The 27,674-nt window shown below is 35.6% G+C and overlaps 2 pseudogenes; one reads left to right on the forward strand and one right to left on the reverse strand.

Annotated features, from left to right (window-relative positions):
* Positions 1–225: 225 nt before the first annotated feature.
* Positions 226–2,625, forward strand: LOC120176763 (annotated as a pseudogene).
* Positions 2,626–9,162: 6,537 nt separating this feature from the next.
* Positions 9,163–27,073, reverse strand: LOC120176765 (annotated as a pseudogene).
* Positions 27,074–27,674: the final 601 nt, after the last annotated feature.

Genomic DNA, 27,674 nt, shown 5'->3' on the forward strand with positions numbered 1-27,674 from the left:
GCATTGGTTTAATTAGCTGTAAACAAGGAGCAAAGACCGGATTGCCGTTAATTGCATTTGCATGCACTCAAAATGCATATAAAAGGCGACCAACCCTTGCTGGAAAACTCAGGCAGCAGATCTTAGATAAATAAAAACAAGCAGATTTAACTGGTAATAATAATGGTTTCTATTTGGAGAGGCTTATTATTTACCTCTCCTTTGTCTATGGAAACTGTCAAGGCTTGCTGTTTCCTAATCTATTCCATCACTTCGGCAACCCCATGACGGGATTCGAGGCCCCGCGGTTCGACGGACCTGCGACCTTGGTGGCCGATGATGGTGGATCTGCTGCCGCCGGCGACGACGTTGAAAGTGTAAAGCAGAACGGCGGGAGTTCACAGACGTTGTTGGTTGAGGGTCTTGAACGTGTTGTGGAGGCTCAAACTACGTTCAAGGGAAGTTGGGAATTGTTCGTCGAAAACTCCGGCGTTTCCGCCATGCACTTGGTGTTGCTTCCGAAGATCGATCAGGCTCTGATTTTTGACGCCACGGTTTGGAAGAAATCGAAGCTGAAGTTACCGGGACCGCCGTGCCGGAAAGTCGAGGGAACCAATGAAGAAGATTGCTGGTGCCATTCGATTCTCTTGGACGTCGAGACAGGAAATATTAAGCCACTAAGGGTACATTTATCTCTTATTTTACTCTTTTTTTTCCCTTCAAAGTCCGACGTTATTAATTTGAACATGTTTCTTCGGAACAGATTGAACATGATACATGGTGTTCATCTGGTGCCCTTGATGCGAATGGCCGATTAATAAGTACCGGTGGTTTTGCCAATGGATCCGACACCATCAGAATCCTCGACATAGCTCCCAATTCTGATTGGATTGAATATCCTGGTGCACTTGGAAATGGAAGATGGTATAAATTCAACTTTAACCTATTAGTTAGACTTAGATTCGAAAAGTTTGAAATTAAACTTGACTCCATAAGTTATAAATTGTCATATCAAGTTCGTCTCGAATCTAAATTAAAAAATTAAAGTTGACTGAAAAAATCACAAGTTTAAAATTTTTAAATTTCACTCAAAATAAACACTGTAATATGATTTGAGTTAAAAAAAAGGTAACTTAAAATTTTTCCAGACTTGCGATGCGTAGTCTCGTTTATGTCCCTACCTTTATTACTGTTTCCACATTAAGAGCTTGAATCTGACAATATTTTTCTGGGTTTTCCATTGAAGGTATGCCACACAAGTGACCTTAGCCGACGGGCAATTCATGGTGTTCGGTGGCCGGGGAGCTCCGACGTACGAATTCGTTCCAACACAAGGGCAGAAAAATACCCGTTAATGAAGTCTTCGATTTTAAATTCCTTGTGGAAACCAATGATCCTCCAAAGATCGAGAACAATTTGTACCCATTCGTTTACCTTTCAACCGACGGCAAACTCTTCATCTTCGCCAAACAACCCGCTCGATTTCCTCAACCCGAACAACGACAAATCGTCCACGAGTTCCCAGTTCTCCCCAACGGCGCCCGCAACTATCCGGCTTCGGGTAGCTCCTGTCTCCTCCCAATCATACTTAACCCCAACGAAAACCGCCGAGTGATTCCGGCGGAGGTTTTGGTATGCGGAGGAACGGCGCACGACGCGTACCCAAAGGCCGAAAAACTGCGGCCCAAGGTGTTCGTCCCGGGGAACACCGATTGTGCCCGCATGGATATCACGCAACTATCCGGCTTCGGGTAGCTCCTGTCTCCTCCCAATCATACTTAACCCCAACGAAAACCGCCGAGTGATTCCGGCGGAGGTTTTGGTATGCGGAGGAACGGCGCACGACGCGTACCCAAAGGCCGAAAAACTGCGGCCCAAGGTGTTCGTCCCGGGGAACACCGATTGTGCCCGCATGGATATCACCAAGAGAAATGGCAAATGGAAGATCAATAACATGCCGTCAGCTCGTTTAGTGGGAGACGCGGTGGTGCTCCCTACCGGAGATGTTCTTCTAGTCAACGGTGCAAAAACCGGTGCAGCCGGTTTTGATAATGCCAGGGAGCCGAATTTGAACCCGGTTTTGTATAAGTTCAAAAGTGACGGAACCGGTTCGAAGTTCACCGTGATGAACCCGTCGAACATTCCCCGTATGTACCACTCATCGTTCGCCGTTCTTCCCGACGGTAAAATCATGATCGCCGGAAGCAACACGAACCCAGGATACAGACAACGTACTGTTCCCAACTGAAGTTCGGGTGGAAAAATTCTCGCCCCATTACTTGGATCCGAACTTGGCCCAGTTCAGGCAAGAGATCGTGGTCGAACAGTCCGATAACAAGGTGAAGTACGGACAGAAATTCACGGTGCAGATTCGTTTAGGTGGTGCGATTAACGAGACAAAGCTGCAAGTGACGATTTACTCACCGCCGTTTACGACGCACGGGGTGGCAATGAACCAGAGGTTGGTTCAGTTGGGTATTCTGGAATTCAACAATGGCAAATTAGTTCTTCAAGCTCCCATGAATGGAAACATTGCTCCTCCTGGGTATTACATGCTCTTCGTTAACTACAACGGAGTGCCTTGCCGCCGTTCCATTTGGATTCAGATTCTGCCCTAGAGATCAATCGTCGTAACCGCTAATGTAATTATTAGTATATCTATTGAATCATTTGTTCAACGTTCAAATCACATAATAATATTACGTGAACTTATTGGTTTATTTGTTGGCGTCGCCGCTTCTCTCTCTATATTAATCGCTGAAACACTAACACAAATTTTAAATTATTATAATTTTGAGTTATTCTTAAATTGTTAGAGCCAATAAGAGCACCAAAATAACTTTAACACTAAAGTTAAGTATCAAGTCTATTTCTAAGATTTTAATAGAATGGGACCAACATGAAAATTAGGTCTTTAATAACAAGGATTGAAAAAAAATTGAATTATAATAACAATCAAAAATAAATAAATTTCCTTGTAAATTAATTGTTTTTATTACATTTAATAAATTATCTAATAAATAAACATTAAGAAATTTTATTTAACACCAATTACTCAACAACATAAACATGACCCTCTTTTAAGAAAGTCTATGTTCAATTTCAACATCTTCATCTTATAAAAAAACAAAAATAAAAAAAATAATTAAGTAGAAAGTAAAAAATAATTTTAAAAATTTTCATAAAAGATGTGGTTAATTTTTTAATAATAAAAAATATAACATTAAATATAATTAAATAATTAAAATAAAAATAAAATAATAGATGAGTAATAAATAATGTACCTTTTTTCATTATATATGAACTTTACAAGATCAAACGTACAGGCAATTACTCAGAAAATTTTCGCAATCAATTTATATTCATATAAATAATTCATAAACCTGGATAACGCAAGTTCATGACATAATATTTAAAGTAAAATATATAAATAGTCCCTAAATTTTTTAGATTCTTGTATTTTGGTCATCTAATTTTTGAAACTTTTAATACAATCATCAAACTTCCTTTACATCCCGTTTTAACTTTTGTCCCTCCCGTTACCTCTGTTAGTTTTTGCTAACGTTGCAGTTAACTACCGTAAACCCACCCCTTCTTCATATTATTTCTTCTTCTTCTTCTCCAGGTTACTTTTTCTTCTTCTTCTCCAGGTTACTTTTTCTTCCTCCTAAAATCCCAACTCTCCAAATCAAACAAGACTTCACTCTCACACTCAAATCCATTTAAGTCACCAAAACCGTAACAAGGATTATAAAACTCACTATGGAATGTAATACTGGGAAGAAAAAACCTCACAGTTTCACTTAGAATCATGCAACACTAAAAAATTGTAAACCAGCATAAGAATTACGAGGAAGTAAAGTGACTTGTTTATAGACCCCATCATTCTCCTTATTTGCCTGGTAAAAAAAAAGGAAACTACAATTTAAGCGTCGATGTTTTATAGAAAAGGTAAAGTTATAACCTTTAGGGGGAAGCTAATGGCTAATACAAAGACAATTTAGGGCGCTTATAAGAAGTTAGACGTTCACCACTTGCAGAAGATTTGAGGGAGAAGATCAAAGGTGGACAATTCCAAAGGAGAAACAGAAGCCACTCTTTCCAAGTGACCTTGAGGGAAGTAAACAACAAGATTTCTGATTTTGGGAAGTGAAGTGAGGGGGCAAACACAACCATGCCAAAGCTCTAAGTAAATGGAAGAGGATGAACATGGACATGGTGGTGATGCTAAGTTTGAAGAACTTGAAGAAGATAGTGAAAAGGACAAACAGTTCACTTTGTCACACTCCCCATCGCAAACTGCAGTCGTCTTCTCCTCCTCATTCACACTGCATGGTTCAGATCAATTTCCATGAACACCCCAAGTTCTTTTCTTTTTTTTCTTCTTAAAAACAAAAGCTTTTACCTCATTATAAGCACCCACATAACCAAACAAAACATCAAAGGAGAGTGATAATAGAAAAGGGAATTCCCAGAAAGCTAAAAACTAGAGAAAATATGGAAATTTTAGTGAAATTAGTGTCAAGAAAATCCCTTTCTAAACAAAGGAAGAAAAAGAAGAAAGGCATGTTGAATAAAAGGGGGGGGGGAAGGTTGGTTAAATAATAACAAGGAACTCGAAGTAGGATTCCTCCCCCATTTGCAGGTACTGAGAAGAGGGAGCAGCAGACATGAACAACTGTGTTGGTTGATGAATTTGAGTGTGGGAGTGAAGTCTCATTTGAGCAGTGTTTGGAGAGGTGAGATTTTAGGAGGAAAAAAAAGGAGGAGAAGAAGAAATAACCTGGAGAAGAAGAAATAACCTGAAGAAGAAGAAGGGGTGGGTAAACGGAAGTTAACTACCACATCAACAAAAGCTAATGGGAGATAACGATATGAATAAAAATAAAAACGAACTAAAATTCGATTATTATATTATAAGTTTCAAAAGTTGAGTGACAAAAATACAAACACCTAAAAATTTGAGGATTATTTATATATTTTACCCTAATATTTATTCAATTTGAAAGTTCAATTTCAATTATACTCGCTTACTCCAAGTTTTTAACATCATCAATTACAGCAAATCAAGTATCAATCATCCCCTTTAGATTAAAACCACTAACATGATCTTGACATATATAAATCAACATAAACACAACTAAAGGGTATGATTTAACATTCAACAACATATGAGATGGTTTCCGAATGGTCTTACCTTGCTTGTAGGATAATCTTGGTACAAATTCAATCAATCATCAACTTAGTTAGTATCTTAACTCAAGATGGCTCTCATCTTTATTATAAATCAATTTATTATTCATAAATCATTTTATTATAAAGCCCCTTAGTGATTTTCTAAAAACACTTTTATTTAAAAAGTTTGTTTTGACCACAAAATCAATGTCAAACAGATAAAAAATAAAGAAAATACAGTGAAAACAATGATTTCAAATTAACCATAAAAACTAGAATTTATCGCTTTTCATTTTTTAACTTTGCCTTTGGAAACAAATTATAATTTTACCCTTAATAATATGAGCTCCACTCAATAATGCATTTACATTTTATTTTAATAATTTAATATTATCCTTAAAAAAATTATTACTTAATAATTTATTTTAATTACTTAAAAAGTAAATAAAATTCATAGTTTATATATTAAATATTAATAGTGAGTTGTTATAAAATATATTTTTATTATAATTATATTTTTTATTTAATTTGTATTTTTTATATTTGTATTATAGTTTAACTTATATATATATATATATATATTGAATGGTTAAAAAGATAAATGTATCATTTAAATTATGTTATTTTAAATTTTAAATGAGTGATTGTGGTTAAATTAGAATAATTAAAATATTATCATAAAATTCAATCGTTAAATGAATGATTTTAGTTCAATCAAAATAATTAAAATATTTTCTTAATATTCAAATATTAAATGAGTTATCTTAAAATAATTATTTATATTTTTATTATAGTTTAAGTTGATATATTTTATATATCATAATATTAATAAGTGTAAATATAATTTAAATTATATACTTTTAATTTACAATATAATATGTATAATGTATGAACCAACTTACCTTAGTGGTGAAAGGAATCGTTGTTGTTCATAGAGATTATGGGTTTGAGCGGCTGCACCATGGTGATTAAGCATTTATTTTCAAATAGTTGAGAGTATTTAGAACATATACTACTTTGTAATCACCTTAACTTAATAAAAAATATTATATATAATGTACATTTTATCTTTCTAATTTTTTGAACAACAATCTCAAACAGTTAAATTTTAAATTACACTTTTAAACAACACTTTTAAAAATTCTTTTCTACCGTACTTTTAAAAATTACTTTTCAAATGCCCTGCCGAATGACCTAACTCAATTACATATTTATATAGAATAAGTTTATCAATTTTAAAATTATAAAAAGTATTATCGTAATTCCTTTTTAAATTTACATTTATACATGATTTTTTTACATAAAAGTTTATATTAGGGGTGAGTCTCTAGTCTAGGGTCAGGATATACTTATGAGACAATTGAGATTTACATAAGAATTTATATATTGCTCAACAAGTAGGGATGGCAAACGGGTACAATTTCGTGAATTTCGCACCACATCCGCTCCAATTGGGGCGGGGATGGGTATAATTTTAGCGGGTAGTGGGCGGGTGTGGATTTAGAAAGTGGTACTGTCGCGGGTGGTGGGCGGGTAATGGGTTTGAGACATTACCCGCCCCGCATCCGCCCGCCCCGCATCCGCCCGCCCCACATTCTCCCGCCCCACATCCGCCTGCCCAGCTAAATATCCATTAAATTTTGGACCATTATGAATTTAGGTGTAATTTTAGAGACTAATTTATAAATTCTAATATTGTATAAGATATAACATGTAATTTATCCAACTCTCCAACAAATAGCAAAGGATATTTTGGGCATTCATGTCTCCACTGTCCCATCAAAATCTGCATTCAGTATAGGTGGAAGAGTAATTGGTCCTTATAGTAGTCGACTACTTCCGGAGACGATTGAAACATTATGTATGCTCAAAATTGGCTTTGGGCCGATATTAAAGGTAATATTATTATTTAGTTTATATTAGTTGTCAAATTGTGCTTAATTATCTTATTAAAGTTTAGTTATTAACTTATATTACTTTTACTTTCTATTATATATATGTAGGTAGTAGTGAATTTAAATTGGAGCGCTCTCAGTTGGAGGAAATAGAGAATGATGATTGTAATACTGGAGTATTATATGTCACAAATATTACCTGAAATTTTAGAATGTTGTGCCAAAGAACAAAAACATTATGTGTTTGTCATTTATGTTTCTAGACTTTAATTATGTCATTTATTATGGTGTTTTATGTATTTTAAGATCTATATTAACACTTAACTTAGATAATCCTTGGATTATTTTATTATGTTTCTTAATGGACATGTTTTTTTATGTTTGTTGCTTATGTATAACTTAAGTTTGTTATCAGGCGGGTCTAGACGGGTACGTCGCTAGTCGGTAGTGGGTGTGGAGATGGATTTGAGAATGTACCCGCGTGGGCGGGTGTGGATTTGAAAATTTGTACCCATCATGGGTGGTGGGCAGGGTGGTGGATTGAAAAATATTAGGTGAGTATGGGGATGGGAGGGGGTATCCGCACCCGACCCGCCCGTTTGCCATCTCTATCAACAAGAATAACGGTGATAGGATTTGAACTTAACCTTACAAATTCAAATTTCTGAATTACAATCACTTATACTAGTACTCATTTATTACTTTTATACATGATAGAAGATATAATATTTATACCGTAATAGTATTTAATTCTTCTATCCAAGAATATTCTAAATGAACACATCCGCAATGATGTGGATGTTGAATTAAAGTTTTTTTTTATGCACTAATCATTTTACTTCAGTGATTAAAAGAATTGTTGTTATCTTTAGAAGTTATGTGTTCGAACACTAACAATTTTAGTATGGTGACTGAGCATTTATTGTCAAATAATTTAAAGTATTTAGACTAATCACTTTTGGTTAATAAAAAATATTTTTAAATTTTTCTACTTATGGCCCCTTCTCTTTCTTTTCTATAACCCATAATTGGTTATTTTTTCATCCTTAGTAAAAAGAGAACGACATTATTGATTATTTTTTCATCCTTAGTAAAAATACAACTACATTAGCTTTGATGTTAATTATCGTCACTATTATCTTAATTTTTTCTTTATTTTTTTATCATGTATTTTTTTCTTTGTTTTTAATAATCTTATTTTTATGGTATGATTTTTTAAGGAATATTTTTCGGTTTTCTTTTTCGATCGTTTGACCGTTTCTGTAGTTTATTTTTCTTATTGTCAATTTAATATCATCGTGACTGATTAAAATTATACTCATTTATTATTCGGATGATCTTTCCTACTTTAGACCCTCGAATTATATTTGAATACACAGTCTATATAGTTTTATCACAATGCTCATGTTTTTTGTGGGTGTCTTTTAGTAGTTTAATCTCATATTGTGGTTAGTTTGCCGTAACAATTAGATATGCTTGTATTTATCTTTTGTTCAAATTTTTTGAATATATTTTTATCTTTTTCTTGTATGGTCCTTATATAATCTTAAGTGATTAGTTTCTTGTATTAATAGTTACTGGAGAATGTTCTATTATATATTCAATTTAAGATTCTAATTGTAAACCATCATCGTAAATTTGAATATTTTCTCTTTCTTAATAAAATTAGCTGATTCTAATTCTGTAAACAAAGTTTTATTTAATTTTTTCATCAAAGTTTTCATGTGAGATTCGCTAAAAGAAATTCAAAGAAAAATACTTGTAAATTTGTAATACATTTTATATGCTTACATTCATCTCCCAACAAGTGAGTGAGTCAAACATAGAGGAAGATAAGTAAACAGAAACTTACATTTAAAGACTTCATCTTTTTGGCGAATCGAACGCCTATCCGATTGTCGCCATAAAAGATTTATCTACAGAACGGGACTGGCTGCATTCTCACCAAGAATTTCTTCAACAAATATTTTCAGCTCAGATTTGGATTTCACTTTCCAAAACTCACTCCAATTCCTCGAGGAAATCAATATTATCAACAGAGACCTGCAAAATTTTCCTTTGATAAGCTAAAAGGTTTCAGCCTCCCTAGTATCGACCCAAAACACAAGATTCGTAACAAAGCATCAATTTATAAAATGTGCAAATGGTATGCCATCTTCCAGCCATCGGGATCTAAGCATGCCGTGATCTTGGTGTTGATACCAGGTAAAGGTCCGGGTTCCCGGGTAATTTTTCCACCAAAAGAGTTTAACTGCTTCTGCAGTTTTGTAAACATCATCTGTTCCAATAGCAATCTGCAGATACATGAGCAGTATGTGTTTAACTTGTTTCCATACATAAGAAATAAGGTTCAAGTAATCAAGTAGAATCATAAAAACATACTGTATGCAGTTAAAAAAAGGATTTTTTTTACATTGAAGTGAAAAGATTGCAGAAGTATTTTTACCTGAGCGTAACCATTTCCTTTATCGTAATCAGTGACCCCGTAATTATACGTCAACTCAAGCACAGCATTTTTATCTTCGGGCCCATAGCCCATCATGGCTATTGTATACTGACCGAAAGTTCACAAACATACGTCAATTAATATAATCTGAACACAGAAATGTTCACAGAATACTTTCATCAATCACATACTTGAATCCTTCTTTAATACATGCACCTCTCATCCTTCTCTACATTTTTCAAAATACATATTGTAATGAGTTCCATTTGCCATATTGAATAGAGGATAGTTATTTACATTGTACTGTGGATTATCTCGTGTGTGAAGAAGTTCCATGCCAAAGGCCTACAACAAAAGGAAGAGAGAGAATAAGACTTAGGGCATAACTTAAAACATAGATAACACCATGTCCTGTAAAATAATAATAAAATAAAAGGTGTGAGGTGTCCGTGAAAACTACTGGAAATAGCATCAGATCATCTTTGCCTAATATTCGCAACTCTCACCTTCTCGTAAAATTTTATTGAACGATCAAGATCACCAACGCGGAGCATTACTTGGCACAGAGGTTCAGGAGTAGTACCCCTCTCAATTAGTTCAAATTTGTAACCATCGGGATCCTCAACAATTGCAATTACAGTTGAACCACCTTTCACTGGGCCAGGTTCTCGGGTTACTTTTCCACCCTTGGCCTTTATAAGTTCCACAGTCTTGGCAACCTAATCAGAGGAGCATGTAAGCATTCAGCTTTCGAAACAAGGACCTAGAAGTTCTAAGATACATGACAGTCTATCATCTTGTTCAAATGAAAAAGAGATTGTATAACTTTCAGAAGCCAAGGTTAGAACTTACATCATCAACAGCAATACGGAAATGACCAAATGCAGTTCCGATGTCATACTTATCAACTCCGTAATCTGGAAAATTATTTAACTACTTAAAGCCAAGCTCATACATATGGTTTAGAAATTCCAAGTGTAATCTGATAGCTTACTATAAGTGAGTTCAATAACAAACTGAGAATCTTCTGGCCCATATCCAAGAAAAGCATCTGTGTATCTCTCCTCTGCTATGTCCCGTTTCCTCAACAGCTTCATTCCCAAACACTCGGTATAAAATCTGCAACCACCATGCGTTCGAGTTTGTTACAAACGTTCCAACCGCAAGATTGTATAAAAGGAATAAATCTTGAAATGACATACTTGATAGTCCTATCCAAATCCCCAACTCTATAAACAACATGGAGCATTCTTCGGTTGTCCTTTTTAACCCATTCTAGGGCAGCAGTCTCTTGGGTGGCAGCCATGCTTGCCCGTACCACATTTCCAACAATAGGCATCCCTGACTTGTTTTCTTCACCTCTCGACATCTTAGAAGCTTTGAAACCAAAGAATTGTGACTCGGGAGCAGCTGGAAAAAGATCAAAAAGAGATACATTTACATCAAATAAATTCAAAATCTCTTTTCCATTCTATAAAACTCAACAGAATCTCCTGATCAATATTGTTACTTATTCTCACAAACTGACAACCAACAGAAAAAAAAGTAACTATTTCAACAAATTTGAGATTCTTTCAATAAGGAAAAATATAATTGCATTGTAAACAGATGCTTCTAAATTCCTTAAAATCTCCTCTCTTTTTTTCCTATTAAATCTCAAACTAAAATGAACAGAGGAAGTTTCACATCAATGCTCGATTCCATCTAATTCTTCAATCAATAACTAAAGTAATAAGAGAATTCCAGGGCATAAAACAAAAAAAAATTACAACAGCGAAAAGAGAAAGAAAAGGGAAATAGTGCTTACCGCTGCCGAGATGAGAGAAAAGAAGGCGCCGGGGGAGGTGGAGCGGAGAAAGGGAAACGACAAAACGCGTGGAAGCAACACCACCGGAGCACCTAAACGGTGAGAACGAAGGTCGTATTGAGGACGATGCTATGGGAATTATCCTCACCATCTTCGCGAATTGCTATATCGTAATTGTTTAGTTTCTTCAAAAATAATATTAATAACAAGTAAAATTGAAAATCCAATCAATTCTCCTTCCCTGTGTAGACACATTTTTTTCGTCCGATCTTGAGTATATAGTATATTATATTATTATATCATATAGTATATTTATATTATATATTATAAACATACTATATGATTATGCATTTATTATATGGTATAGCATGCATATATATATATATTATATTATATAGTACGTAGCGGTATATTTATATTATATATTATATATACATATTTATTACATAGTATATTTTATTAAATTTATATTTATAATTCTTTTATTTTTTGTTAGGTACGACCCAACTCGAAAACAATTACAACACATGCCCAATATTACAAGACCCAAATAGCTGATCCATAACCAGTTGAAGCCCGACCCACTTACAGATAACAAACCAACCCAGCTACAACCCAGAGCTGATCCGACCCGGCCCAGTCAATACCCTAGGGTTTCTGAAACCTTAGAGAGCAACCGCCGCCTCTTGGCTTTTGCTCCTAGTCGCCAGTATCTCTACCTTTGGACCAAGATGAGATCCAACGGCCTACAACATAGATCAAATTTAGGGTTTCTAAACCTAACAACCCCAATTCGTGCAGCCGCCTAGCAAGGATGGATTCGGCTCCATAACCCCCGATTTTTTGGCCGATTTTAAAGAAGTTATCCCCTAGTGGGAGACTAATTTCGGAAAATCAAGCCAACAACCAAAATCCTAAAGGACTCTAATCTAACTAGGACTCTAAATCGAACAGAAAAAGGGGATTATTAAGTCTATAAATCCCTGCAAAATGAAAAGGAAAATAGGTTAGATTGAAAGCAAAAAAGACTTGTATTCTCGAAAAAGAAAAAGTCAATAAACAAAGGTATTATTTTTTACCTTCCTCGGTTTGGTTTTAGATGCATTTGTTGGCTTCGGTTTTGTTTTTTGTTGTTGTTTTATTCTTTTGGCTCGAAAAACCCTATGAAAAGAGAAAACCGATGATTGGGAGGAAGGGTATGCGAAGGATCTTTCTTAGATCTAGCCCTCCTCGAGGTTGTTTTATAAAAATGGTGGGGATATTTGAAAAAAGGAGATCGAAAGATGCAAAAAAAAATGTGGGTTTCACCGCCGATGAACGACAGCCGGCAAGGCGGAGCACGGCCAGAATCTGGGTTTCCCATGAGTTTTTCGAAGAACACAGAGAACACTTCAGAGAAAAAGAAGGAATGCTTTTCGATCGGTTTTGTGGGGAGGGAAGAAAATGAAAGTTGTTTAAGATTTTTTGGGCTTTATACGTGACCCGATGACCCGTTTGAGACCCCCAGGGTCTGTGTGTTTTGTCGTGGATAGGGTCTAATTGCATTTTCAGCCCTTTAAAGTTTAATGCAAATTTATCTCATTCTTTTACAACGTTTTTTTTAATTTAGCCCCACACTTTATCTTATGTTTGCAATTTGGTCATTTCTTTCTTTATTTATTTCATGTTTTCATTTGATTATTTTTAAAAGGCTACTACACTTTACGAGTTCTTGATCCGACAATAATCATTTTTATTTTTATTTTTATTTTTATTTTATTTTTTATTTTTATTTAATTAATTTTTAAATCGTCTTTGTTTGTATTTGATCTTGCATTTGACATTTTATTTTTATTTTAATTTAATTAACTTTTTCTTTATCTCGTCTTCCTCATCACTTTATGTTTTTAACATGTGCGATCCGTTCCTTTATGTGGTATGAATTTGTTCTATTTATTATTTTTGGCATTTCATTATGTTAATTTTATGTCCATTTATTTTTCGGCTTGTATGATATATGTATTTCTTTTTTTTTCATTTAAAGTATTTAAATTTAATTTTTGTTAACTTTTCCTTTTGATACATTCAATATTTTATTTTACAATCTAATATCTTTTTGACATTTTAGGGGTACTTTTTAATCGATCGGAGGTAAGTAATTTGGATCGATTTCTTATTTTTAATTTTCGCAATTAAGACAACTTGGAAATTAAATTAGTACCGAAAGGGCAGTACAAGGGTGCTAATCCTTCCTTGACTGTGACCTACTCCCGAACCCGACTTATTTTTGGTAAGACATGGATCAGGTAAGAGAATAAATCGAGGTGTCCGATAAACCTAATTTGTATTTTTTTAAAATAAATGATCGATGGCGACTCTAACCTGTTTATTTAAGTCAAAGCCTGATTCTGGGCCCACCCGATGGACGGTTATGACAGCTTGGTAACTCTTCTGGGGACAAGTAAGTGAGTAAGGCTAAAATTAATTTCTGGTTGTCTTTTTAAGAAAAAATTATAAGTTAAAATTTTAATTTATTTATTCGATCCTTATTACCTATCTTTGATTATTTTTCAAATAAATAGTTGAACTGACTTTTTTGAATGATTTCAGCTTCTTAAAATTTTCATCTCAGGCTCTATACCCGAGCTCCGAACCCTTTTATAAGTGGAGGTGAAAGCGACGCCTTCGTGGGAATTTATTCTCCGTATAGGCCTAGCAAGTAACCTTCGGGATTCATATACCTTATGTCTTCGTGTGAATTTATTCTCCGTATAGACATAAGGGAATGTGTCATCTCGAGTTTAACTTGGTCCATATAAGCTTTTAATGGGCTTAGGACTGAAGGTCTGGCAAGCCCAAGGGGGTAGCAGCAAAGAGAACTCGGGTACATTTTTTTTAGAACTTAAACCGGGAGACTACAAAGAATTAGAGCCCACCCCAAAACTCCATTTCAAAATTTAGGCTGCTTGAGTGATTTACTACTTTATTATTATTCAACGCATGTAGTATATATGGTTGGGACTTGTTCAAAATTAAGCATGTAGGGTAGATATCATGTGGGGTAGGATCATTTTTTACTTTTATTATTATTTTGATTATTATTTCTATCTTACTAACTGGTTTTGATCAACAAAAAGTGTTTTTATACACAAATAATTTGTATTAATGGAAAAAGAGGTTGTAATGCAAGAGGTTAAAAACGTAGAGGTTCGACTATTGTCCGAAAAGACTCATAAAGAAAAGGGAAACAGTCTGCAAGGAAACTATGTGTCAGATCTGGTTGGTTATGCCTTTGTCAGCCTTAAGAATAATGATGTTCAGGAACTGGGTAACATTTGGGACAGCTGGGAAAGTGACCAAAAACAGAGATTCTGCCAGCGGTATGGTGATATCGCATTTCTACTCTATGTCAAGATATATAAACCCCTAATTCGAGCCTTAGTATAATTCTAGAATATGGGGTAAGTTTTTTCACATTTAACCAAGAATACATGGTACACACAATCGAAGAATATACCACTTTGCTGCATAGTAAAGGAATCAAAATGGACCGGGTTTACAACAAGTACATCAAAAGTCAATTTCAAGAATGGGTTGGCGAAAGTTACGGGGGTAGATGAGAAGTGAGTAACTGATCGGATTCATCACAAAGGTAACGAGGAATGAATTGCTTGGACCTATATCAAGAAACTAATGAAGAATCATCCCGATGAATGGAAGGTGATACACCTTTTCGCGCTGGACCTTTATGGTTTGGTTATCTTCCCAAAGACTTTGAGATACATTGAGGCGGCTGTGGTAGAACTGTTTGAACAACTTATGAAGCGAGTAAATCCGACACTGACAATATTAGCTGAAACTTTTCGCTCACTCAACCACTGCAGGAGACTGACAGAGGAAGATTTATATGATGCACACAATATCTTCAGGTCTGGATCCATAGTCACTTCTGGAAACTAACGAGATCTCTTACCGTCAATTCAACACCACTTATTCTCCTTTAGGGGAATTCGTTACACTGAAATGGAAAAAAGGCATCCCAAAAGAAAAATGGATAAAAGTATTCAAAAACCTTAAGGATAGGGATATTGTTTGGAGAGCCCCTTGCTTAACCCATAGTGACATTCTTTTCTGATGTGGAGACTAAAAACCATAATGTTACTTGGATTATGGGGAGGAGTCGAATATTCTCCACTTTTGGCACTTCGGCAGTATGGGGCACGCTAGTTTGTCCCAACTACACACGAAATATTTGGTTCAGAATTTGCGTACCATGGGGACAACTACAAGAAAAAGGTCAAAGAGATAGCTGAGTAATGGAAGAAGATGTTCCTCATGGATGTCGTGGCCACTAAGGACATGCTTACTCCAGATTATTGGGAATGACAGAAGTTAATGAAGAATGACACCATCCACGTGCCAGATCATGAAGACACTCGGACCATGGAAGAACATCTTAAACCCGTTTCCTCCGAACTATAAATATCAAAGAAAGAATTTGAAGATGAAAAGAAAGAGCTGAAACAAAGGCTAAGGAAACTCAAAGCTGAAAGATTCCAGTGGAAGTTAGATGGCGATACTCAGAAGGATTGAGCAGACAAGTTAGAAAGGAAACAAAAGAAAATCTACTTTGAGCTCAAATATTTGAGAAAAAAGATATCAAGAGCAAGTCCAGAGCAATTCCAATCTAAAAAGATCTTCTGAATACTGGAAAAGTGAAGCTAACAGCTTGAAAAGAAAGTTCGAAGGACAAGATGAAAGAGAGACCTTGAAAACAACTAAAGACATCACAGAGACGTTTGTTAGATAGCCAACACCAGAACAAGCATTTGAGGATCCATGTAACTGATTTAGAGAAGTCTCTTCAGAAATAGCAAGAACAGGATGGTAAAACCATAGCTGATTTAGAGGCCATTGTGGACGGGTTCAAGAAACAAGCAAGTGAGCTTCAGATAGTTCCCTTTGAAGGAGGATTTCAGTGGCATTTTCGTTGGGAACAGGTCCAACAAATGGTGAAAGCTAGAGATGTATTCATTCGAGATTTCTTGGAACAAGTACAAAAAGTAGCTCACCACTTATAATGTTTAGTGAGAGAAGCTGAAGTGGTCCAGCAGGGTATTCAACTAGTGACAAATAAAGGAATAAGACTTGTCAACCTGTTAGAAGCTATTCGGGGTTTAGAGGACTTAGTTAGAATGTACCTTTAATATTTTTTTTTCTCTTAAAAAATAACACTTTTGTCTCAATAAAGATTATTTATAATAACAGACACATTTTTGGATCAATGTCCTAATTCTCATGCATAATACATTTTTTTCATACTTTGCATTTTATTTTTATTTTCCATGTTTTTACATTCACATTAACTAACAAAAAATATCTCATCAGAAGAGGGAACAAACACCGGGTTTACCTCCACAACCTTTGGACACGTATCATCCTCACAACACCCATACAAAGAAAAGACAAATGGAAGCTAAAATTGCTCATATCGAAGAGAACATGTTGTGGTTGCAAAGAGAATTGGAAGAAAAAATAAGTCAGAATAATCAAAGTACTCTAGAAACGATCACTAAAAGCCAAGAGTCTTTGGTCGATCAAATTGTTGCCAAGTTATTTGGCTTAAACCAAGCAAGTGCGCCTGGGGCAGGGTCATCTCAAGGGGTAACTATGCCACCTACCCCGCAGGTGGTTATCTCATCTGGAATCTTACCAAGACTTCAAGGGGACTCATCCGCTGCAAAAGCGAAGGCCTCGTCCGCTGTAAAAGTATAGACTTCTATATCCAACCCTGAGAATAATCTGAACGATTACCATATACCGACTTTTAATAAAGAAGACAAGGCAAAGAAAATGGAAGAAAATTTCAAGCTGTTGGAGAACTAAATGAAAATATTAAGACCTGGAAAGATCTAGCCAAGTCATTCTTAGAACAATACAAACATATAAACGATATGAGACTAGATCGAGTTATGCTGCAATGTATGAAGAAGAAGCATAACGAAAGTTTTAGATAATATGTACATAGATTGAGGGATTTAGCTGTGCAAGTTCATCCACCTTTGGACGAGAAGGAAACCAGAAAGCTCTTCGTGCAAACACTGAAGGCTCCTTACTTCGAGCACCTAGTTACAATCACATCTGGAAATTTTTCTGACTTAGTTATGGTCTGGGTGATGATAGAAATGGCCATAAAACAAGGCAAGATTGAAGGAGGGGAGTAAAACAAGAAACCTCCTATGAATAAAAAGGATGGAGAGATTAACAACATCAACACCTACAATGCCAATAAAGGTGTTACAATCTATAACTCAAAATCAACTGCAGTTGTACCGTCAGGTACTTCTAGACAAAATCCAAGGGAACCTAGGAAAGAAAGAGAAAATGAATATTTCGATCCTATTCCCATGACTTACAAAGAATTGTATCAACAACTCTTTGACACACATGTAGTGTCACAATACCCGGTGGAACCTATGAAGCCCCAATACCTCAGGTAGTATGATGAGAACGCTCAATGCGGATATCATGATGGTGTTCCAGGGCATACCATTGGAAACTGCCTCGTATTCAAGAGGATCGTACAAAGAATGGGCAATAAGAATTGGATCTACTTCAACTCAGGAACGCCAAATGTTGCACTAAATCCTTTGTCTAATCACCAAGAGACTGGGATTAATGCAGTCACTAAAGAGAAATGCAGGAAAGTTAAAACTGGTGTTTCTGAAATAAAGTCTCATTTGGCTTGGGTATGGAGAAATATGGTGAAATCATGATTTCTTGCACCACATTCTGATACATCAAGAAGTGAATATGGTAATAACTGTTGTTACCACAATGAAGAATGACATGATGTGCAAGAATTCTCAGAGTTTAAAGATTTGATCTAGCTCATGATGGATAGAAATGAGCTGTAATTCTACGAAGAAGTCCAAGACACTCTAGAAGCTGATGTTTGTGTGATTGGAGAGTTAGCGATAGAGGATATGGTAGGAGTCGTCCATTATTAATCACCCTAAGATGCAACCGATAGAAAAGACACCCAGGCCTTTTCCTTACAAGGAAAACAAGCAAGTGCCTTGGAAATACGAGTGTCAAGTTAGCACTTTGAAGGAAGATGATAATAAAGTGGGGCATGTCGTGGGGAAATACTACTCCCAAGAGGCTAAGTTACCCCAGAGACCACTTGAACCATTAAAAGGGGACGTGCTGGGAATAAATGAGCCAATAAAGGAAGAATAAGCTATAGAGTTCCTGAAATTTATAAAACACTATGAGTACAGTATCGTGGAACAATTACATAGCTTACCATCACGTATTTTAATGTTGGCATTGCTGCTGAATTCGGAGGCACAAAGGGAAGTACTTCTGAAGGTCTTAAATCACATATTTATGCCATAAGACATACCAGTCAGCAAGATGGATCGGCTAGTTAACAACATCTAAGCTGATAATCTCTTCTCATTCTCTGATGATGAGATTTCAACTGGAGGAAGAGATCAAGCTAAGGCTTTACACATCATCACTCATTACAAGGGGCACGACTTACCGAGTGTGTTAATCGATAATGGTTCTGTCCTTAATGTGATGCCTTTGGTTACTTTGAAAAGGCTGCCAATGGATACTTCCCACATGAGAGCATGCCAGAGTATGGTCCGAGTATTTGATGGGACTAATAGAGAGGTAATTGGCAAGATCGAGATACCCTTAACCATTGGACCTGCTACTTAAAATATCAAATTCTTGGTGATGGATATTATGCCTTCCTACAACTGCCTTTTAGGAAGGCCTTGGATCCATCAAGCTGGAGTAGTACCATCTATGCTGCACAAGAAAGTCAAGTTTGTCATTGACAGGGCTCTTATAATCATTAATGCTGAAGAAGATATAGTGGCGAGTGTGACCACTGATGCCCCTTATATAGAAGTAAATGAAGAAGCAGTAGAGTGTTCATTCTGCTCTCTAGAGTTTGTGATTGCCATATTTGTGGCTGAATGAGAAAATATTTCCAAACTCAGGCTCTCTGAATACACTAAAATGGAGATCAAGTAGACTTTGGGAATAGTTCCAAGGTAAGAAGAGGGTTTGAGAGTTTTTACAAGGAATGATCGACCCCATTCTTCCTATAACATAGTTAGACCAATTCAGGTTTGGTTTTCAACCCAATCATCAACAGAAGAGAAAGAAAATTCAGAAGTGCCAAGAAAGAAGGTTGACCAGATTAAACGGGAATGAATTTCAATGGGAACCCATGGTTTTCCTACCTCTTTACGACACATTTAAATATGGTGGCTATGTATTTGAGACCACCATACTAGACTGGGAAGTTAATTTGAAAGATTTGACTATCAATGAAGTAATCACAGAGAATGCTAAAGATGCAGATAGATCCATAATATGTCCATTGCCACCCGAGTTTGTGCTCAACAACTACACGGTTGAAGAACTACCTGTGCTTTTCAAATGTCTTTCAGAGTAATACTCAAACTCTCCCTATTTGCTTATACCCGGGGAAATAGGTGATATTTTGTAAGGGTGAATAAATGGATTTTATTGTTATTCAATAAAAGATGCAATTTCTTTCACGGCAAACATTTCTTCTTACTTCATTTCATTTCCTTTTGAATTTAATTTTCTTTCATTCTGTAATTCATTTCATCTCCTTTTGAATTTAGTTTTCTTTCATTCTATGTGGGATATTTACCTCTCGCATATACACATTTCTTTTCTCCTTCCTCTTTCAGGTCCCAAGATATTAATGATGCGGGCATTGATAATCCTAACCCGGAGGTGAATTTTGAACAGTTCAATTGTCTTGAGGAAATTGATAAATGTGACAATGAAGAAGAGTACAACTTACATTCCAAATTATTAAGGATGGTAGAAAGAGAGGATAAACAAATACTGCCACATGAAGAGGAAATTGAAATTTTGAATTTGGGCATAGAGGAGGAATGGAAAGAGGTTAAAATTGGCACAACTCTGTCGGTTGAAGCAAGACAAAACTTGATAAACTTACTTCAAGAATACAAATATGTGTTTGCATGGTCGTATCAAAACATGCCTGGGCTAGATACGGATATGGTAGTCCACAAATTACCTATCAAACCAGAATGCAAACTCGTGCAAAAAAAAACTAAGGAGAATGAGACTTGAAATGCTCCTTAAAATAAAAGAAGAAGTCAAGAAGCAGTTCGATGCTGACTTCTTTCAAGTGGCCATGTATTCGGAGTGGGTGGCTGACATAGTGCCAGTTCCAAAAAAGGATGTAAAAGTGCGCATGTGTGTCAAATATCGAGACCTTAACAAAGCAAATCCTAAAGATAATTTTCCCTTGCCGCATATAGACACTTTGGTGGATAATACAATAGGGAACACTTTCTTCTCATCCATGGACGGATTCTCAGGATATAACCAGATTAAGATACATCTTGATGACATGAAAAAGATCACATTCGTCACAATGTGGGGAACTTTCTGCTACAAGGTGATGCCCTTCGGATTAAAGAATGATGGGGCAACATACCAAAGAGCTATGGTGACCTTGTTTCATGACAGATACACAAGGCAATTGAAGTTTCTGTCGACGACATGATTTTCAAGGCACAAACCGAAAACGAACATATCGAGAATCTGAAAAAGCTCTTCCAAAGATTAAGAAAGTTCCAGTTGAGACTGAACCCCAATAAGTGTACATTCAGAGTAATATATGGAAAGTTGTTAGGTTTCGTGGTCAGCAAGAAATACATCGAAGTTGATCCAGATAAAGTCAAGGCCATCCAAAATTTACCTCCTCCATAATCATAAAAAGAAGTTTAAGGTTTCCTAGGCAGATTAAATTATATTGTGCAGTTCATATCTCAATTGACCAAAAAGTGTGACCCAATTTTCCACCTTCTTCGAAAAAACAACTCTAGAATATGGGATGAGGACTGTCAGAATGCATTCGAGAGAATTAAAGAGTATATATCTCGTGCTTCGATTTTAATGTCTCATATTCTAGGCAAACCTTTATTTCTGTATTTGTCCATCTTTTAGAATTCAATGGGATGTGTCTTGGGCCAACAAGATGAGTCCGGAAGAAGGAAAGAGTCATTTACTACTTGAGCAAGAAGTTCACTGATTGCAAAGTTAGATATTCATCCATTGAAAAAGCTTGATGCTCTTTGGTCTGGGCTACACGTAGACTCAAACAGTACATGTTGTATCACACTACTTGGTTGATTTCCAAGTTAGATCCACTAAAGTACAAGATGAGTGTCCCTGTTCTATTTGGAAGGTTAGTCAGATGGTAGATGTTATTATCTGAATTTGATATTGAATATGTGAGCCAAAAAGGCTATAAAGGGAAGTGATATATCTGAATTTTTGGCAAGAAGAACGACCAAAAATTATGAGCCACTTGACTTTGACTTCCCAGACGAATACTTGATGGCCATATCTCTAGAAGAAGCAAGCACTTCTACAAGTGATTCTTGGAAAATTGATTTTGATGGTGCATCAAATGCATTAAGACATGGCGTTGGGGCCATATTAGTCTCACCTGAAGGAAGTCACTACCCGTTCACTAGCATATTGAACTTTGATTGCACCAACAACATGGTAGAGTATGAAGCTTTTGTTTTGGGGATTCGAGCTGCTATTGGACATAACATAAAGATCTTACGGATATATGGAGATTTGGCCTTATTAATCTATCAGCTTCGAGGAGAATAGGAGACGAAAGATGCAAAGCTGGTGGAATACCGAAAGCTAATATTGGATATACTCAAAGAGTTTGATGAAATCACCTTCCATTATGTGCCTAGAGAGGAGAATCAAATGGTTGATGCCTTAACTACCTTGGCAACAACATTCAAGGATGGTGGATAATCTGATATGATGCCAAATTACATGCAGTCGTATGAGTACCCGACTCATTATTACCAAATTGAAGAAGTAAAAAACACTAATCCCTGGTATCACGACATCATGCAATACATCAAAAACTGAAGTTATCCAGAGGAAGCCACCAAAACTGATAAAAGAACCATCAGAAGGATGACAACCGAATATGTTCTAGATGGGGAAGTCTTATACAAGAAAAATCATGATCAAATCCTGTTGGGATGTGTAGATACAGAAGAGGAAAAAATGATATTATAAGAGGTACATGACGGGGTTTGTGGGACACATGTGAATGGACATATGATGTTGAGGCAAATTATGAGATGCGAATATTTTTGGTCTACATTGGAAGGCGACTGCATCAACTATGCTAGAAGATGCCATAAATGCCAAATCTACAGGGATAAAATAAATGTTTCACCTCAACCTCTTCATGTAATGACAGCACTGTATCCCTTTTTTATGTGGGGAATGGATGTTATCGGGAAAATCTAATCGAAGGCTTCAAATGGTCATCAGTTCATTCTTACAGCAATTGACTATTTTACCAAGTGGGTGGAAGTTGCGTCATATGCTAGTGTCACTCAATCCACTATGTACAAGTTCTTGAAAAAAGATATCATATGTCAGTATGGTTTACCCGAAAGAATCATTACTGATAATGCTACGAACCTGAACAATAAGATGATGGACTCTGCTTGTGAACAATTCAACATAAAGCATCACCACTCTACTGCTTATAGACCGAAGATGAATGGAGCAGTAGAAGTAGGAAACAAAAACATCAAGAGAATAGTGGAGAAAAAGACTAAGACATACAAGGATTGGCACTAGAAATTGCCTTTTGCTTTGTTTTCTTACCAAACTTTGGTACAAACTTCGACTGGAGCAACCCCATTTTCATTAGCATATTGGATAGAGGCAGTATTGCCCATTAAGGTGAAGATCCTGTCACTCCATGTTTTGTCAGAAGTTAAACTAGATGATGTAGAGTCATGGTCAACTCTACCAAAAACGAATGATGCGCACACATAATAAGAAGGTGCACCCAAAAGTATTTCGCGAAGGAGATATTGTGCTAAAGAGGATTTGACCAATTGAAAAAGACTTTTGAGGAAAATGGATGCCAAATTGGGAGGGGCCTTATGTCGTGATAAAGGCCTTCTCTGGAGGAGCACTTGTCTTGAATAAAATGGACAGACCAGAGATACTTAATCCCGTTAATTCGGATACAGTCAGAAAATACTTCGCTTAGGATGAAAACTTGAGAGGGCACCCTAAGTTGAAGCAAAAAATTAAAAACAAAAAAACCAGAAAAGAAAAACGTTTAGGGTGAAAACCTGAAAGGGCACCCTAAATTGAAAAAAAAACAAGAAAAATAAGGTGGGTCCAAGATGAAAACCCGAAAAGGGCGTCTTGAAACCAATGATGGATCCGAGTTGAAAACCCGAAAGGGCAATTTGGATAATGATTCAGGAAAGGTCCCAAATTAAGACAATAAAGCTTCATGACATCTAAATCTTTTATAAACTTAATGATTCAGAGAAATGTTTCACTCTCCCGAACATTGTCGCATTTTCGAAGTTCCATTGACAAAGGTTGTACTCAAAAGTCATCTAACGATGTATCAGTTCAAAAACACCCGCATTGTTGAGATCTAAGGCATCTACTTATATTTCTTTTATGTATTAACTTTCCAGAATGTTTTTCATGTACTCCTTGCTCCTTTTCCCTTGTAAATAAATATGGTCATTTCTCTAAGTCATTTCCCTTCAGATATCTTAGATTGAATTTAAATAAGAATGATTTATTCACTTAATAACGTATTTCTGTACAAAGATTTTTAGGAAAGTACAAGTGGTCGGAAGCTGATAAAGGTTGTTACACCATAGTCAAGATAATGGGTTCCAGTTTATTAAGGCGACGTCAAGACTAGAGATAAAGCTTATTTTACGAAACTCCTAGAGTAAGTGTCAAATCAAAGATCAGAAATCAAGAATAAAAAACTTCACGACGAATGAGTCATCTGTAACACAACAATGAAAACCATTTTCATACCAAAGTCTTCAGGTCAAATTTCAGCTTCATGATGAAGAATATTGGGCTAAAAGATGATTCAGAAGCTACGTTCCAATACTTTAAGCTCGGTTTTAACTTCACAAAGAATGTTATCACACTTAAGAGGTCCATGATTTCAACTTCACAACGAAGAATATCATGCTCAAGATTTTTCAGTTCAACTCAATTTCACAGCGAAAGAGTCAACCATGATTTCAACGTTATGACGACGGATATCGTGCAAGCCATCGTTTCAAGATTGACTCAACTTCACGGCGAGGGAGTCATCCGTAATTCAGTACAAGTTAACAAACCAATAATAACATCGAATTTTAACTTTACGACAGAGGATATTCGATAAGATGTGAATCAACCCCCCATAACAGAGGATGTTAGACCTGGTGATCCATTCATGATGGACGAAAATAGTGTCTTTTAATCTTTGTCGTATTCCCATTACAAAAATATGGGCAAAGAGGGGTAGCTACAGAAACACATTTTTTGTCCAATCTTGTATATATAGTATATTATATTATTATATCCAATAGTATATTTATATTATATATTATATATTATAAACATATTATATGATTATGCATTTATTATATGGTATAGCATACATATATATATATATTATATAGTACGTAGCGATATATTTATATTATATAGTATATATACATATTTATTACATAGTATATTTTTATTATATAGTACATTATTATATATTACTATAATTATTTTATTAAATTAATATTTATAATTCTTTTATTTATTTTTTGTTAGGTACAACCCAACATGAAAACAATTACAACACAGACCCAGTATTACAAGACCCAAATAGCTGGCCTTGAACCCAGTTGAAGCCTGACCCGCTTACAGATAACAAGCCAACCCAGCTACAACCCAGAGCATCTGACTCGACCCAGTCATACGCTAGGGTTTCTAAAACCCTAGAGAGCCAGCAGCGGTCTCTTGGCTTTTGCTCCCAGTCGCCAGTGTCCCTATCTTTGTTAGGTACAACCCAACATGAAAACAATTACAACACAGACCCAGTATTACAAGACCCAAATAGCTGGCCTTGAACCCAGTTGAAGCCTGACCCGCTTACAGATAACAAGCCAACCCAGCTACAACCCAGAGCAGATCTGACTCGACCCAGTCAATACGCTAGGGTTTCTAAAACCCTAGAGAGCCAGCAGCGGTCTCTTGGCTTTTGCTCCCAGTCGCCAGTGTCCCTATCGTTGGATCAAAATGAGATCCAATGGACTACGATATAGATCAATTTTAGGGTTTCTAAACATAAAAACCCCTAATTCGTGCAGCCGTCTAGCAAGGATGGATTCGGCTCTAAAGGACTCTAAAGAAGTTATCCCCTAGTTGGAAACTAATTTCGGAAAATCAAGCCAACAACCAAAAGCCTAAAGGACTCTAATCTAACTAAGACTCTAAACCGAATGGAAAAAGGGGATTATTAAGTCTATAAATCCCTGTAAAATGAAAAGGAAAATAGGTTAGATTGAAGGAAAAAGACGTTTATACTTGAAAAAGAAAAAGTCAATAACAAAGGTATTATTTTTTACCTTCCTCGGTTCGGTTCTAGATGTATGTGTTGCCTTCGATTTTGTTTTTTCTTTTGGCTCGAAAAACCCTATGAAAAGAGAAAATAGATGTTTGGGATGAGGGGTATACGAAGGATATTTCGTAGATCTAGCCCTCATCGAGGTTGTTTTATATAAATGGTGGGAATATTTGGAAAGAGGAGATCGAACGCTTTCAAAAAATTCCGGTTTAAATGTTCTTCGTGTCATTAAGAACACGAAGAACACAAAGAGAAAAAGACGGAAGGCTTTTCGATCGGTTTTGTGAGAAGGGAAGAAAATGAAAGTTGTTTAAAGATTTTTTGGGCTTTATATGCAACCTGATGACCCGTTTGAGACCCTCAGGGTCCGCGTGTTTTGCCATGGATAGGGTATAATTGCATTTTCAGCCCCTTAGAGTTTAATGCAAATTCATCTCATTCTTTTACAACTTTTTTTTAAATTTAGCCCCACACTTTATCTTATTTTTGCAATTTGGTCGTTTCTTTATTTATTTCATGTTTTCATTTGATTATTTTTAAAAGGCACTTTACGAGTTCTTGATCCAAAAATAATCATTCTTATTTATTTTATTTTCATTTTAATTTAATTAATTTTTAAATCGTCTTTGTTTGTATTTGATCTTGCATATGACATTTTATTTTTATTTTTATGGCCTTATCATCTATTTCATGTTTAATGTAAGTATTAAATTTTTCGGCATTTGTATTTTTGTATATTTTCCATGTATTGATTTTTTTTGTTTAATTTAAAGTATTAAAAATTTATTTTTTGTTAATTTTCCTTTTGATCCGTTCAATATTTTATTTTACAATCTAATTTTTTTTGACCTTTTAGGGGTACTTTTTAATCGATCGGAGGTAAGTAATTTGGATCGATTTTTTATTATTAATTTAACTTTTAATTTTCACAATTAAGACAACTGGGAAATTAAATTAGTACCAAAAGGGCAGTACAAGGGTGCTAATTCTCCCTTGACTGTAACTGACTCCCGAATCTGACTTATTTTTGGTAAGACGCGGATCAAGTAAGAGAATAAATCGAGATATCCGATCAACCTAATTTGTATTTTTTAAAATAAATGATCAGTGGCGACTCTAACCCATTTATTTAAGTCAAAGTCCGATTTCGGGCCCACCCGATGGACGGTTACAACAACCTGCACTAAACTTTGAGAATCAGTGATATTTGTAGCAACTGTGTATGACGGTGAGAGTAACGGGACGTTTCTCCCTCTGCCCTTGTTTCGTTTATTCCTCTCTAATAGTATTTTACGTCATTATCAATTTAAATTTAATTTAAATTAGATGTTTGTTCCTTCTATTAGATTAAATATGTAATAAGTTTGTATTAGGGTAAACTACTCCAATGGTCACTAATGTTTGGGTAAGTTTTCGTTTTCACCACTGATGTTTCAAAAATAAAAAATTGGTCACTAACGTTATTGTTTGATACAAATTGGTCACTCACCGTTAACAGGCGTGACGAAAAACATAATTGGACTATTAACAGCCGTTAACAGGCTTACCTAGATGGTATTATTACACAAATAGTCCATGTTATGTATATATTCTTTCAATTTGATCCTAGTTTTAATAAATTAAAATATATTTACCTACGAATCAGGAGGTTCCATGTGTCATTGGTTACACACTTGTCATGTTCTCTTTTTGTGGTTCGTTTGTCGATCCAATGAGATATGTATTGATACCAATTAATTCTAGGCGCGTTGGCGGCATTGATAAAAAATTGATTCATGGAATTTAGCATTTAGTCAACGCAAGCTTTGGTGCTAAATTGGGTTAGAGCCATATAAATTTATTATGAGAAATTTAGGGTCTAAATTAAAT

Source organism: Hibiscus syriacus, unplaced genomic scaffold (genome assembly GCF_006381635.1).
Source record: "Hibiscus syriacus cultivar Baekdansim isolate YM2019G1 unplaced genomic scaffold, ASM638163v2 tig00112253_pilon, whole genome shotgun sequence".
Taxonomy (NCBI): domain Eukaryota; kingdom Viridiplantae; phylum Streptophyta; class Magnoliopsida; order Malvales; family Malvaceae; genus Hibiscus; species Hibiscus syriacus.